General features: G+C 37.1%; 1 pseudogene; it reads left to right on the forward strand.

Moving 5' to 3' along the window:
* Window positions 1–6,879: 6,879 nt before the first annotated feature.
* Window positions 6,880–7,396, forward strand: LOC109118336 (annotated as a pseudogene).
* The last annotated feature ends 6,483 nt before the right edge of the window (window positions 7,397–13,879 follow it).

Raw genomic sequence — 13,879 nt, forward strand, 5'->3', positions numbered from 1 at the left:
AAAAAAAAAAAAAAAAAAAAAAAAAAAAAAAGTATATATACACACACACACATACACACATACACACACACATATATAAAGAGAAGAGCCATATGGGAAATTTAAAAAATGACCATTCTTAGGTTTTAGAACTTACAGAACAGCCACAGAAGATGTACAAGGTGGAGATAGAACATAGTGGACTTATTTCAAGTATGATAATAAATATGGTCAGGTCAGGGCTTCAGCAACAAAGGAAGAAAATAAAATCAGTTTTATTCTTTGATGTTTATAGACTGTCCACTATTCAAAGCATGGTTAATTAATTCAGTGCTGATCAGTGAACCTCCAGCATATGCTCAGAAATTTAGTTTCATTGGCTAACACTCTGACACCTGCTAATGGAACAGTGCCTCCTGAATGTTAGAACTCAAGTAAGTTCCACATCATTCCAACTCTTAGCTGGACATTTTGATCAATGTTGACATTATCCAGCTCTGACATTTAGCTGTAACATATTGCAAAGATCCTAGTCTGTAAACTTGCTTAAAATCTGTCCCATTTAGTTTGATCTTTTTAAAATATTGACTATATAAAAGAAGTTCTGAAGGTAAAAGGGTCTGATCCTTTCAAGAAATCTAGAGCTCTTCCCTTTCTCTTTTTGTAAAAAGTCAAATGAAAAGTAAGTATTAGGTGGGAGGAAAATCAGAGCCCCAGAATCAGAGCAAATAGCATCTTTCATTTTGTGGCTTTACTTCAGAACCTGATGACAAAGAAAAAAATATATGTAAAGGTCAGAAGCTTAGATGGTATCCAGGGAGCTGAGAGTTGGAACAACCATGAGTAGCCTCAGAGTAACAGGAAGATATTACCAAATCAATGGCCTGTGCTCAGTCAGAAGGCTGAGAGTTTTCTGAGGATCCCTGGACTGACCTGGATAGTCTGTGAAGGAGATGAAAAACCCAATAGCCACACATTAGTAATATTTGTTATTGATAAGGCCAGCGAAGCAGCACACATGCAATCTCAGCACGCAGGAGGCTGAAGCAGGAGGACCACAAGTTTGAGGACACCCTGTTTTTTTTAAAAAAAATTGTTACTGGTAAGAGTATTTAATGACTATTTAGTAGATAGGTTTAAAAAATATTTAGCTCTCATGGTAAATTGTTCATAAGCAACTTGCCCTGCAATGGTAGGTGCTGAAGGAATTTAGAATTAGATTAAGTTGAAAAAGGGTAGTGTTCTACATAGAAAGATTCATCTCAGGGTGGCCGGGCCCAGGTGGTAGCACACAACCCTGGAAGGCAAGGTAGGAGCGGTGGAGTGGTTACCACAGTGAACAGAAGCATCAAACCACCAATTAGAATGGTTTGACTCCCACGGACCTATCCCTTTAGCTAGTTGGTCGTGGTGTTCCTAGAAATGAAAAAGGTAGGAAGTCTATTAAATTCTTCTCTGATTAGCAAAAGCAGAAAAGATCTAGATCATGTGAACAAAAGTCTAATCCGAATCATAAAAACGGAAACATGGAGGACTGGGGATTTAGCTCAGTGGTTCCACCACCTACCTCACAAGTGCAAGGACCCAAGTTCAATCCCTGGTACTGAAACAAAAACAAAACAAAACAAAACAAAACAGAAACATGGCATTCAATTCTCAGATTTGAGCCATTTACAGACCCAAACCACCTTGAATGAAGGTCAGGCTATGTCTCCCACAGGAAGGATCCTCTAGCACGCTACTGAAAATGTGCATTGTTAATCTTTCTCTTGACGTTCCCTAAAGGGACCTGGGCCTTTTCCTTGAGTAACTGTGCAATAGGAAAAGAAAATAATCAGACTTATGAAGGATTATTTGCCACCGGCTCTGAACTGACACCCATTCCAGGAGATCCAGAACATTACTATGGTCCACAGTCGCAGTTGGGCCTCATGAAGGCCCATCTTAGGGTGGGCCCAGTGAGGCCCTGAACACATCCTGTGGTAATTTCCACAGCTTTAGATGCAGAGGACAGCTGCTCATGTCACGGTGGCTTGGAAGAAGAGAATGAAGGGAAGAATCAGAGAGGGACATAAACCCGCCTCTTCTGACTAGATCCTACCTCTTAACACCACATTCAGCTCTGAACTCATCAGTGGATTAATCCACTAACGAGCATAATGCCTCCATGATCCAGTCACTTTCCAAAAGCCCCAACCTCTGAACACATAAGCCTGTGGAGGACATCCTAGATCTAGACTATAACAATGGAGATCATACATGGACTCAACAATATGAACTTTCACTCACCAAGGCTGACGTGGCTATAGCCACTGCGGAGTAGCCAGTCTGCCAGCAGCAGAGATCTACACTGAGTCCCTGAGATGGCATTATTTCCTAGGACAATCAACTAGTACCTGGTTGCAGGTTAATTACATTGGATCACATCTATTACGGAAGGGCAGCAGTGTGTTCCTACTGGAATAGATACTCTGGATATATATTTGCTTTCCCTGAATGAATTGTTTCTGCAAAACTACTATTGCAGACTTACAGGATGCCATGAGGTGGTTGGAAATATAAGCTTTGGTTAATTTGCACAGGCAGAGTGATTAAAATATGTACTTTGGAGTAAAAATTCAAATCCTGACACTTAATAGCTGCTACTTAATAACTTTTTTGTTTTTGGCAGTGCTGGGAATTGAACTCAGGACCTTGTACTTGTGAGGCAGGCACAGTGCCACTGAGCTAAGTCTCTGGCCCTTGCTACTTAACCACTATATGGTCTTGTGTATATTACTTAACCTCTCTGTGCTTGAAGTTCCTTAACTTTGAGAAAGATAATGACTTTCAGTCAGAGCAGGATAATGATGGCATAAGTTTTTTCTTTTTTGGTACCAGGAATTGAACTCAGGTCCTTGAGTTTCTGAGGCAGGCAGTGGCACCACTGAGCTAAAGCCCCAGCCCTATGGCATAGATTTTTAGAAAATTAAAATACCCTTACAAAATTATAAGAGGCCTGCAATAGACTACATATTTAAAGAATACAACTTGATAATTTTGGGATATCTGTTTACCCATGAAAATTTCATCAGAGTCAAGGTGGTGAACAGCCATCACTTCTAAAAGTTTCCTCCTGACCTTCTTGATAAATTCCTATTTCACACCCTTTTCCGTCACCATCCCCACTGCCCTCTTTAAAACCAAATAGCTACTGGTTTGAAAAGCCTAAGATTTGGGGGATAATCAATATGTCATTGGTAATTTCTCTTGCTCTGAAGTCTACTCTCTTTGAAATTAATAAACCATCCCAGCTTTCATTTGATTAACATCAGCTTCTCAACCTTTTGCTTATTTATTTATTTTTTATTTTGTGGTACTGGGTATTGAGCCCCAGGGCTTTTGCACTGAACTATACTCCCAGCCCTTTTTATTTTTTGAGTCAGGGTCTCATTGAGTTGTTAATTTGTCCAGACTGGCCTTGAACTTTTGATCCTTAAGTGCTGATATTATAGGCATGCACTACCATGTCTGGCTTCTCTGTTGTTTTACTTTCAACCTATGCTTTTACATTAAAGTGGGTTTCTTATAGATAGCATGTAGTTGAGTCATTTTTTTCTTTTATTCACTCTGTCAGTCTCTGTCTTTTAATTAATGCATTTGGAACATTCATGTTTAAAGTGACTACTGCTATAGTTGTATAGTTGGTTTAATAATAGCTACTATGGTTTTAACTATTTTCTACTTTCTTCCTGTGGGATTTTTTTTTGCCTTTCACTCTTATAACAGTTCTGTTGACTATTTCATTTATCAATAAGGTATAATCATCAAGTACACTGTTGCTACTATTTTGAATAACACATTTGGTAGATTAAGAAAGTAAAAGATTTTATTTTCAGTTAGTCCTGTAACACTCTTGCTTTTTATTTTTTAATGTAGACCCGAGTTTCTAACACATAATTTCATTCTCTCTGAAGAATTTTAAAAAATATTTCTTGCAAAGCAGGCCTATTAGTGAAAAATTCCCTCAATTTTTGTGTTCTAAAAGAGTATTTCTGCTTCACTTCTGAATGATAATTTCACTGGATACAGAATTCTAGTTTTGTGGTTTTTGCTTAAAAACTACGTATTTTACTCCATTCTTTTCTTGTTTGGTTTTTGAAGGGAAGTTTGATGTATAATTCTTTTCCTTATTCTTGTACATGTTAAAGTCTTTTTCCTAGTATGGTTTATTTCAAGATGTTCTTTTTTTTGTCCTTGTGGTGCAGTTTTAATATAATAAGCCTGTTTATAAGTTTTTGATATTTATCATGTCTGGTGTCCTCTATGGTTCTTGGATCTGTGGTATGGTTTCTGTCATTATTTTGGAAAATTATCAATCTTTAGTTGTTCAGAATGTTTCTTCTGTTCATATCTCTTCTTCTCCTGGCACTGGTTTTATATGCATGATATAACTTTTGTAATTGCTCCACAGTTTTAGTTATTCAACTTCATTTTGCCACTTTTTTTCCATTTGCTTTTTGTCTTTTCTGCTTATGAGCCCATCCAAGATTTTCTTCAGTTCTGTTTTATTTCTACAATTGCCTTTCTGATCTTTTCTTAGAGTTTCTATTTCTCTGCTGCTTACATTATCCATTTGCTTTGTATGTTTTTCACATTTTTATTATTTATTTATTTTTATACTAATCATAGTTGTTGATCTTTGTTTTATGGTACGCCACTGAAGCTGGGGCCTTCACACTGAGCTACATCTCCAGTCTTTTTCTATTTTTAATTTTGAGATAAGTTCCTTCTAAGTTGCTGAGTTGACCAGACTGAGCTCAAACTTATGATCCCCCTGCCTCAGCCTCAGCCTTACAAGTATGCACCACCACTCCTGGCTTAATCATAGTTATTTTAAGCTCATAATCTCATAATTCAAAAATTTCTCCCATATCTGAATCTCGTTCTGAAGCTTGCTTTTTTCTTTTTTTTTAGGCCATGTTTCTTCTTCTTGATATGTCTTGTCATTCTATATTGGAAGTTGGATGTGTTATACTGGCTTAGAAGGACGGCATTAAAAAGGCTGTTCTCCTGAGGTTTTGTAGTTGAGTTGGGCTCGTTTACTATTTGCTACAGTTGTCACTATTGGAGGCTGAAACTTCTGGGCCTATTTTTGTCTCTCTATTGTCTTTGGATTTCTCAAGACTCATCTTTCTATTTTTCATTACTAGCGAGTTGGTACACATACAGAACACATCTTAATTTCCTTTTTAGTTTCACCCTTTTCCCCTGAGAGACTCTTTCTTAAGTGGGATCTAAGTTCAGAAGTTCTGTCAGTAGCACCCCCTATCATTATGCAGCAGCCTTAGTGATGTGGCAAGGAGTTGGGGGAGAGCAGAAGTATTTCTACAATTCTACAACTAGGTCTCAGTCTACTGGTCCTTTTCTGAATCTGTGACCCTGGGCTATGACTGTCACAGTGCTTCCCACCCCTCTCATCCCCTTTGGCAACATAAGAAGGCTAGAGGGAGTGAGGACTGGGTATGTTCTCCACATAGATAGTGAGATTCTAGCAAATGAAGTTCTCATGAGGGAGAGGTTTGTTAGGAAGAAAATGATCTGGTTACATTTCGCAAATGTTTCTCCTCCCCCTGCTGGAAGCATGGGGGGATTTTTCTCTTATTTTTCCACCTGAGTACATGGTGGGCTTCCTGAATTGAAGGTAAAACTCATGAGAGTATAGGAAGTTGCCCTGAGACTGGGCCTACAGAGATTTTAACTCTTACAGTAGTCAAGGAGCATCCTACAGTCTGCCAGGCAGTGCAGGTGTCCCTATCACTTTAACCACCTGAGTGAAGGTACCTTTCCCATGATTCGAAAATCTAGAAGCAACCAGGTGTGGTGGCACACACCGCTAGTCCCAGCACTTGGGAGGCTGAGGCAAGGAGGATCACTGTGAGTTCAAGGCCAGCCTGGGCTACATAGTGAATTCAAGGAGCAGAACTCATAGCAAGGCCCTGACTCAGAAAATAAGAAGAAAAGGGCGGAAGGGAAAGGGAAAGTGGGAGGAGCAGGGGAAAGAAAAGAAGGAAATGGAATATGAGAAAATGAAAAAGTGGAAAGTCTTTGTAAATAGGGAGGGGTGGAGGAGTTGAAGGGAGGGCAGGGGAATGGGGGATAAAAAAAAAGAACCAAGATAGATTATGTAAAGGCACAAATTTCTAATGATGAATGTCATTATATTGTATACCCATAGGTACCAATAAAATTAATATACCAAAAAAGCAAATAAACAAAATCTAGAACCAACAAAAGATAAATGTGACAAAGCAAAACGTAGGCAAAGCTAAATGACAAATACTTGCTGCTCAAGTCAGAAACAAAGGCTCCCCCATTTTAAAAATTAAGAGAAGAATTAACCATTTTGTATAAAAATAGACAGATGGTAAGATCACATATTACACAGAAAAAAATTGAAAAGGCTTTAGTATATGTGAAAGATGCTCAACCTCAGTCATAACAAGATATATAAATTTAAACTAGGATGATTTATCAATTTTCATTTATCGGATTGGTAAACATCCAAAAATTTGACAATATTTTCTATTGGGAAAGCTGTGAGGGAAACAGGCACTTGATGTATTTCTGGTAGAAATGCAAATTATACAACACTGAAAGGGAATTTGCAACATATTAGCAAGATTACATATTCATTTACCTTTTGATTTAGCAATCTCAGTTCTGGGAATGTGATTTCCTAAGATAAGCTGATAAAAATAAAGTATGACTGCTTTTTTCCGCCCGCTCTCCCCTCCACCCAGCGCCCTTGCTCTGAGCTCCAGTCTCCTGCAAGCTAGCGGCCGCGTCTCCCTTCAGCCACCAACATGATTAACCGTACCTCAACAGCCGCCATGAGATGTTCTCCGCCGACGGGCTGACGAGGTGGGGGCAAGATGGTCAGTAGAACAGAGGTTAACACCGACGACTCTCTCATAGGTGGAAACGCCTCCGCTGAAAGCCGGGAGGGCGAAGGTACGCAAAGAGTGAACCATCACTTGCAGGAAACCAGCTTCACAGAGGAGGCCTAAAAGGAGTACATCAAAGATTATATGAAATCAATCAAAGGCAAACTTGAAGGCAAAGGCCAGAGAGAGCAAAACCTTTTATGATGGGCTGCAGAAAAAAAATCAAGCACATCCTTGCTAATTTCAAAAACGATCCGTTCTTTATTGGGGCAAACATGAAGCCAGACGGCACGGCTGCTGTCTTGGACTATTGTGAGGAAGGTGTGGCCTCATTTATGATTTTCTTTAAGGACGGTTTAGAAATTTGGCGGTTACCTTGGATCTATGACTTGTCATAACTGGTCACTGCTTGTTATCCACACAACACCGGGATTTTAGACAAATGACGGAAGTCGTGTTAAGCATTTTATTTTGACCATGATTTATTTGGAGTGGAGGCATTATTTTTTAGGGAAAACAAAATAAAACATGTCATATGGGTTGTCTAAAAATAAAGTGCACTTAAACTCATTTGAGAGAATGGCTCTTAGTTTAATACATGTATAAACGAAATCCATCATGGTGTTCATAGGGAAGGGAGAGGCTGGTCACAGACCACTGTTAGAAAGCATGACTGTCTTCAGGTAAGTTCTGCAGTGGAAACTCCTGGGACTGGAATATAAGACACAAATCAATGTTTTAATTCTAAGTTACAGTGAAAGGGAAAAGACCATGCTTATAGCAGGGCCAACATCCAAAGTGGAGCCTTATGTATTTCGTCACCTACAGTGGAAGTAGTTAACCCTGGAAAAGAACACCAAAAGAGTAAAAAGACTCAGTTGGAAAAAAAGTGTGACTTATGTATAACATTGTGGCATAATTTATAGTTACCAGTGACTGGATCTGGCCTAAATGTCCATCAGTGGAGGACTTGCTGAGGAAATGATGGTGTTTCCACACAAAAAATTCTGTGAAGCCTTACAAACCAATGAAGACATGATTTTGATGATACATTATTAGGTGAAAAAGAAATACAGGGGAGGTACAGAGCAGTATTCAGAGTGTGCTAAATTTTTGCAAAAAAAGAAAAAGAATTGTTAAACAAAATTAACAAGTTGTTCCATGAGGACAAGGAAAGAACAGAATAGAGAAAGAAGTGAGATTTCTATAAAATTGTCATATTGTTTTGACTTTGGAAGCATGTGAATGTTTTATACACTTAAGAATAAATTAAATGAAGAAATAATGATACCAGTTCTTAACAATAAAAACCAAGTTGAAACCACTGAACTCAACTCTACCAAAGTGGAGGCATAATCACAATGAGAAAAAAAATTTCTTCCAGTTCTGTGAAACACTCCAGTGAAATCTTAAACTATATTCAGTAGTCTAATTATTGTCTTCTTGAAATTGCTATGGAATTATTGTGTGATAAAGAAAATTATATAGTTATGTTACTGCATCTTGAAATCTAGATTTTCATTTATGAAGGAAATCAAGTATAAAATCTAAAAAGTTAGGTAAAAATCATGTAATTTTATGTTTAAGTAAGAAAATAGAGTAAGAACATATTACTTTCTCCCACATTTAAGAATATAATTGTTTCTAGTTCACTGAAAAGGTCTAGAAGCCATGCCAACCTCGGAGAGCAATGAGCTTCTATATCTTTCAGACTGTAGTACCTAAATACATTTTCTCAATATGATGAACCAGGTGAGAAGTGTCTGATTCCAATTTTGTGGATTGAAATGTGTAAAGTGAGTATGGAATGTTTCACTCAAGCAGAAATAAGCTGTATCGAAGAATGAACATTAGCTGGGATCCTGTCAAAAGGACACAGGAGCTGAGTGGGCTGAGATAAAAACAATTTATAAAAATATATTTATTTAAAATATATTTTAAAAATATATTTATTTAAAATATATAACATAAAATTCATTAGTTCATGATGACACTTGAAAATAACCCCGACTTAAAAACTTTGTATATATGAAGCAATCAGGTTTCAAATTAATTTATTTGATAAACAAAAAGCAGAAAGGTACAGTCACTAAATAGTCAAGGAGACATTCTTTTCTTCTGTTTCCTGCCTTTTTCTTTCTCTCCTCTTTTCTCCCCCTACTTCTTTCCCTTCTAAAAATTATTGTATTTTTTCCAGTTGGGCCTCGTGTGTACCAACCAAATTGCATCAATCATATTTCTTGATTATCCTGTACTGTCATTGGTGCTTCCAAGGTCCTCTTTTATTAGTTCACTCATTTATTTTTAGCAATATAATGGACTTTCATTTTCATTCTTCAGTGATAGAATGACTTGAAATTTTGAACAACAAAAATATTACTCAGATAGCTTGAAAAATATCCCACCCGACTTAAGAATTGCCTCATGAAACTGATCACCCTAGGCTGCCATGTGCCTAATTGAGTCACTGACCAATAAGCCTGTGAATCTGGATTTACGAGGAGATTTACATCTTCATTTACATGTGGCTTATATTCCTACCATTTACATAGCTCAGTGTTAGTGCAGTCTTGTTGACGAAGGTCTTGAGAGCTAGAGCTTCATGATTAATCCCCAAAATACCAATGGGCATTTAATGATCAAGAGAGCAAAGTTGCTATCTGGCCATCAGTTTCTAGATGATTCGCTTCTTGGGGTAACCTGCTACCCAAGTCAGAAATGGAACAGGACGGGCACATGGGCTGTTTCTCTGTCACTGTGCTTGCCTCCCTGATTTTTAAATACCAGCAACTTACCCAGGTATCCTTTAAATAAATAAAAAGTTTCCTTGCTGGATTCTTTGGTATTGGGAGTAGCCTATTGGATCAGAACTCCTAACTTGAGTTGCTAAATTTTGGCTTCTTTTAGAAATATTTTAGTTTTTAAGGTAATGTACAGTACAAATGGGTCATTTTTTTGTGTTTAATTCTAATATATGAATAAATTCTTATGACTACATTTAAGATGCAGAACTGTTCCATCACCTCCTAAATTTTTTTCTTTTGTAATTTCTTCACAACTGCATCCCTGATACCGACTAACCTGCTCTCCATGCTATAGTCTTGTATTCTTAAGAATGTGATATAAATGAAATCATTATGTATGTAGCCATTTGATTCTGGCCTTCTTTCATTAACCATGATTTTTAAAATTCAGCATGTTTTTGAGATTTATCCAAGTTGTTTTATGTATCAATATTATTCCTGTCACTGAGTAATAATCCACTGTATGGATGCCCCAGTGATCATTCATTCGTCCCTGAAGAACATCTGTGTTGTTTCCAGTTTTCTCCACAGTTGCGAATAAAGTTGCTGTAAACATGTGTACAGGTGTTGGTACAAGCACTAGCTTTTATTTCTCTAAGGCTAATTTCTACAAGTAGATTGCTGTGTTACAGGACACGTTTATGTTTATGTCTGAGGGCACCATTTTGGATTCCTATCAGCAATGTATGAGAGTTCCAGTTGCTCTACCTCTTTGCCAGCCTCGGTATCTGTGGTATTTCTTATTTTAGTCCTTCTAATAGGTGTGTAGTGGTTTCCTTATCATCACAATTCGCATTTCCCTAAAGGTTAATGATGTTGAACATCTCTTTATGTACTTATTTACATTCATATATCTTTTCAGGGACATGCCTGCTCAAATGTTTCACCCACTTAAGAAAACTGGGTTGTTTTCTTGTAGCTAATGAGGCTTGAGAGTTCTTCATGTATTACTGATAGAGCTCTTTGTTGGATATAAGATTTGCAAGTATTTTCTCCAAGTTTATAGCTTGTCTTTTCAATTTCTTATGTCTTTTACTATTTTAGTTTCTTAAGTCTTTTAAAATTCTGATGCAGTCCAATTATCTTTTTCTTTGTTTTATGGATATTACCTTTAGTGTTATTATAAATTGTTGCCTAAGCCAAGGGCATAAAAACTTTCCCTTATGTTTTTTTTTCTAAAAGTTTTACATCTTTATGTTATACATTTAGATATAAGACTTATTTTGAATTACATTTTGGATAAGATGTGGTTTAGTTTGGTTTAAAAAATGAAGGTCCAAGCTGGGAGTGCTGGCACATACCTATAATCCCAGCACTTAGGAGGCTGAGGCAGGAGGATCACTGTGAGTTCGAGACCAGCCTGGGCTACATAGTGAGTTTCAGGTCAGTCTCAACTACATAGTGAGACCCTGTCTCAAAAAAAAAAAAAAAAACCAAAACAAACAAACAAACAAAAAACCGGTTATTTGTGGAGGTTTATTTCTGGCACCTGCATTTTTTTCTATTTTTTTCCCCTGGTACTTGGGATTGAACTCAGGCCCTTGTGCTTGCAAGGCAGGTGCAGTGACAGAGCTAAACCCCCAGCCTCTGCATTCTTTTCTATTCATCTATTTGTTCCTTTGGGAATGCATACCACACTGTATTTATTGGTTAACCTGTCTTAAAATTAGGTACATATAATTTCATATTTTGGTAAATTTATTTAAAATTCATTGAATTATGCACTTGAAACTGCATACAAGTAAAGTATGTTATATACAAATATGTTTCAATAAAGTTGTATATTAAAAAATTCAGGTAGTACGTTTTTCTTTTAAAAAATATTTTTAACTATCATAACTCCTTTGCCTCCCATATAAAATTTACAAGCAGCTCATGTATAGCTGCAAAAGAAAAAGATCCTGCTTGGATTTTGTCTAGAATTACATTAAATCTGAAAACAATTTGGGAATAATTGACATTTTATTATTTGAGTCTTCTAATCCTTATGCATGGTATACCTCTCCATTTGTTTACTTCTTTGATTTCTTTCAAGAGTGTTTTGTAGTTTTCAGCATACAGATTCTGTGCATGCTTTTTATTTATTTTTTTTCTCATTGAGTTTATTGGTACTTTTTAGGTATAGAGTACAGTTTCATTCATCATTGGGATCTTGTGCCTTTACATGACAGGTCTTGGTCTGTGCATGCTTTTTAAATCGAGTTTTCAATTGATTATTACTATTACTATTAGGTAGAAATAAAATTCATTTTGTCTGTTGACCTTGTATTTTATTTTTTGTTTTGTTTTTGTTTTGATACTGGGGATTGCACTTGGGTCCTTGCGCTTGCGAGGCAGGCCACCGAACCGCTGAGCTAAATCCCCGGCCCGACCTTGTATTTTATAATCTTGCTAATCTCACAATTAGTTCTAGATTTAAAATATATACAATTTCCTTAGGGTTTTCTGCATAAATAACCATGCTATCTGCACACAGGGACAGTCATTTATTTACTCTTTTTATGTATTATACCAGGTAAGGCTTCCAACACGATGTTGAACAGGAATGGTGAGGGTAGACATCTTCATCTTATTTTTGATAGTAGGAGGAAGGAATCTAGTGTTCTGTCATTAAATATGTCATCTGTAGGTTTTTTTTTAAAGGAGGAAAGGTTTATTTAGCTCACACTGTGCATAGATTTCAGTCCATAATTGTCTGGCTCCAAAGCAGGGTGGCATGGAAGACCGGCATCATAGAGGAGAAACAGTTTACAGCGGGCGGAAGGTAGTCAAGCAAGCAAGCAAGCAAGCAAGGGATTAACAACAAGCTTCTGCTTTTTTTTTTTTGGTTTTTTGAGAAAGGGTCTCACTATGTAATTGAGACGGACCTAGAACTCACTATGTAGCCAAGGATGGTCTTGAACTCACAGCGATCCTCCTGCCTCAGCCTCCCGAGTGCTGGGATTATAGGTGTGCACCACCATGCCTGGCCTAATAACAAGCTTCTTTCTGACCCTTATATATTTTTGAAAAAATTAATTTCATTGGTACATTTTAGGTATACAATACAATGACATTCATCATTGGAGATTTGTAACTTTACATATGTACCTTGATTCCCATTTTTTCCCCATTACCCTGCCCTCCCTTTAACTCCTCTACCCCCGTCTATTTACAAAGACTTGTTTCCAAGTTTTCATTTTCTCATGCTAATTTCATTCCCTGCTTTCCTTTCCCCTATGCCTCCAACTTCCCCTCCCTCTTTAGACATTTTCTTCATATTTCACATTGCCTATCATACATTTTGATCCATATTTACACTTTCAATTTCTCACACCGGGGAAACTATTCAGTATTTACACGTGTGTCCTATTTATTTCACTTAAGAGCACCATCTCAACGTGCATCCATTTAGCTACAAATGTCTCTAATTTCTCATTCTTTATGGCTGAGTAGTATTCTATTTTATTAAAAAAACACATTTTCTTTGTCCAGTCTCCAACTCATGGGCAATTGGGCTGTTCCCAAGTTTTAGCTATTACAAACTGTGCCGCTATAAACATGGGTGAGCATATATCACTGTGGTATGATTCTTTCAATTCCTTTGGGAAGATACCCAGCAGGGGAATAGCTGGGTCAAATGGGACCTCTAGTACTAGTTCTTTGAGGTATCTCCATGCTGATTTATCCAGTGGTTGCACCAGTTTACACTCCCACCAACAATTGAGCAGTATTCCTTTTCCCCCATAGCTCTACCAGCATTTTCTATTGGTTGATTTCATGATAGCAGCCTTTATTTCTGGGGTGAGGTGAATCTCAGCATTTGCATCTGTCAAATGACCACTATTGAACATTTTTTCATATATTTACTTGCTATTCCTACTTCTTTGAGAAATGTCTGTCCATTTCAGATGCCCATTTTTGGATTGGGTCTTTAAATTTGGGGAGGCTGTTTTTTTAAAGTGCTTTATATATTCTAGATAGTAGTCCTTTGAGGAAGAGCTGGCAAAATTTTTCTCCTCTGTAGGTTGTTTTAGATGCTATCAATTGACTTTTATTCCTAGTTGGGTAAGAGTTTTGATCATGAATGAACAGTGTCAAAAGTCTTTTATACTTCAGTTGATATGATCATGTGTTTTTTATCCTTAGCCTATTAATGAGCTAGACAATGTTGACTGATTATATATATAT

The sequence above is a fragment of the Fukomys damarensis genome, unplaced genomic scaffold (assembly GCF_012274545.1).
Source record: "Fukomys damarensis isolate Sample0158 unplaced genomic scaffold, DMR_v1.0_HiC HiC_scaffold_16, whole genome shotgun sequence".
NCBI classification, from domain to species: Eukaryota; Metazoa; Chordata; class Mammalia; order Rodentia; family Bathyergidae; genus Fukomys; species Fukomys damarensis.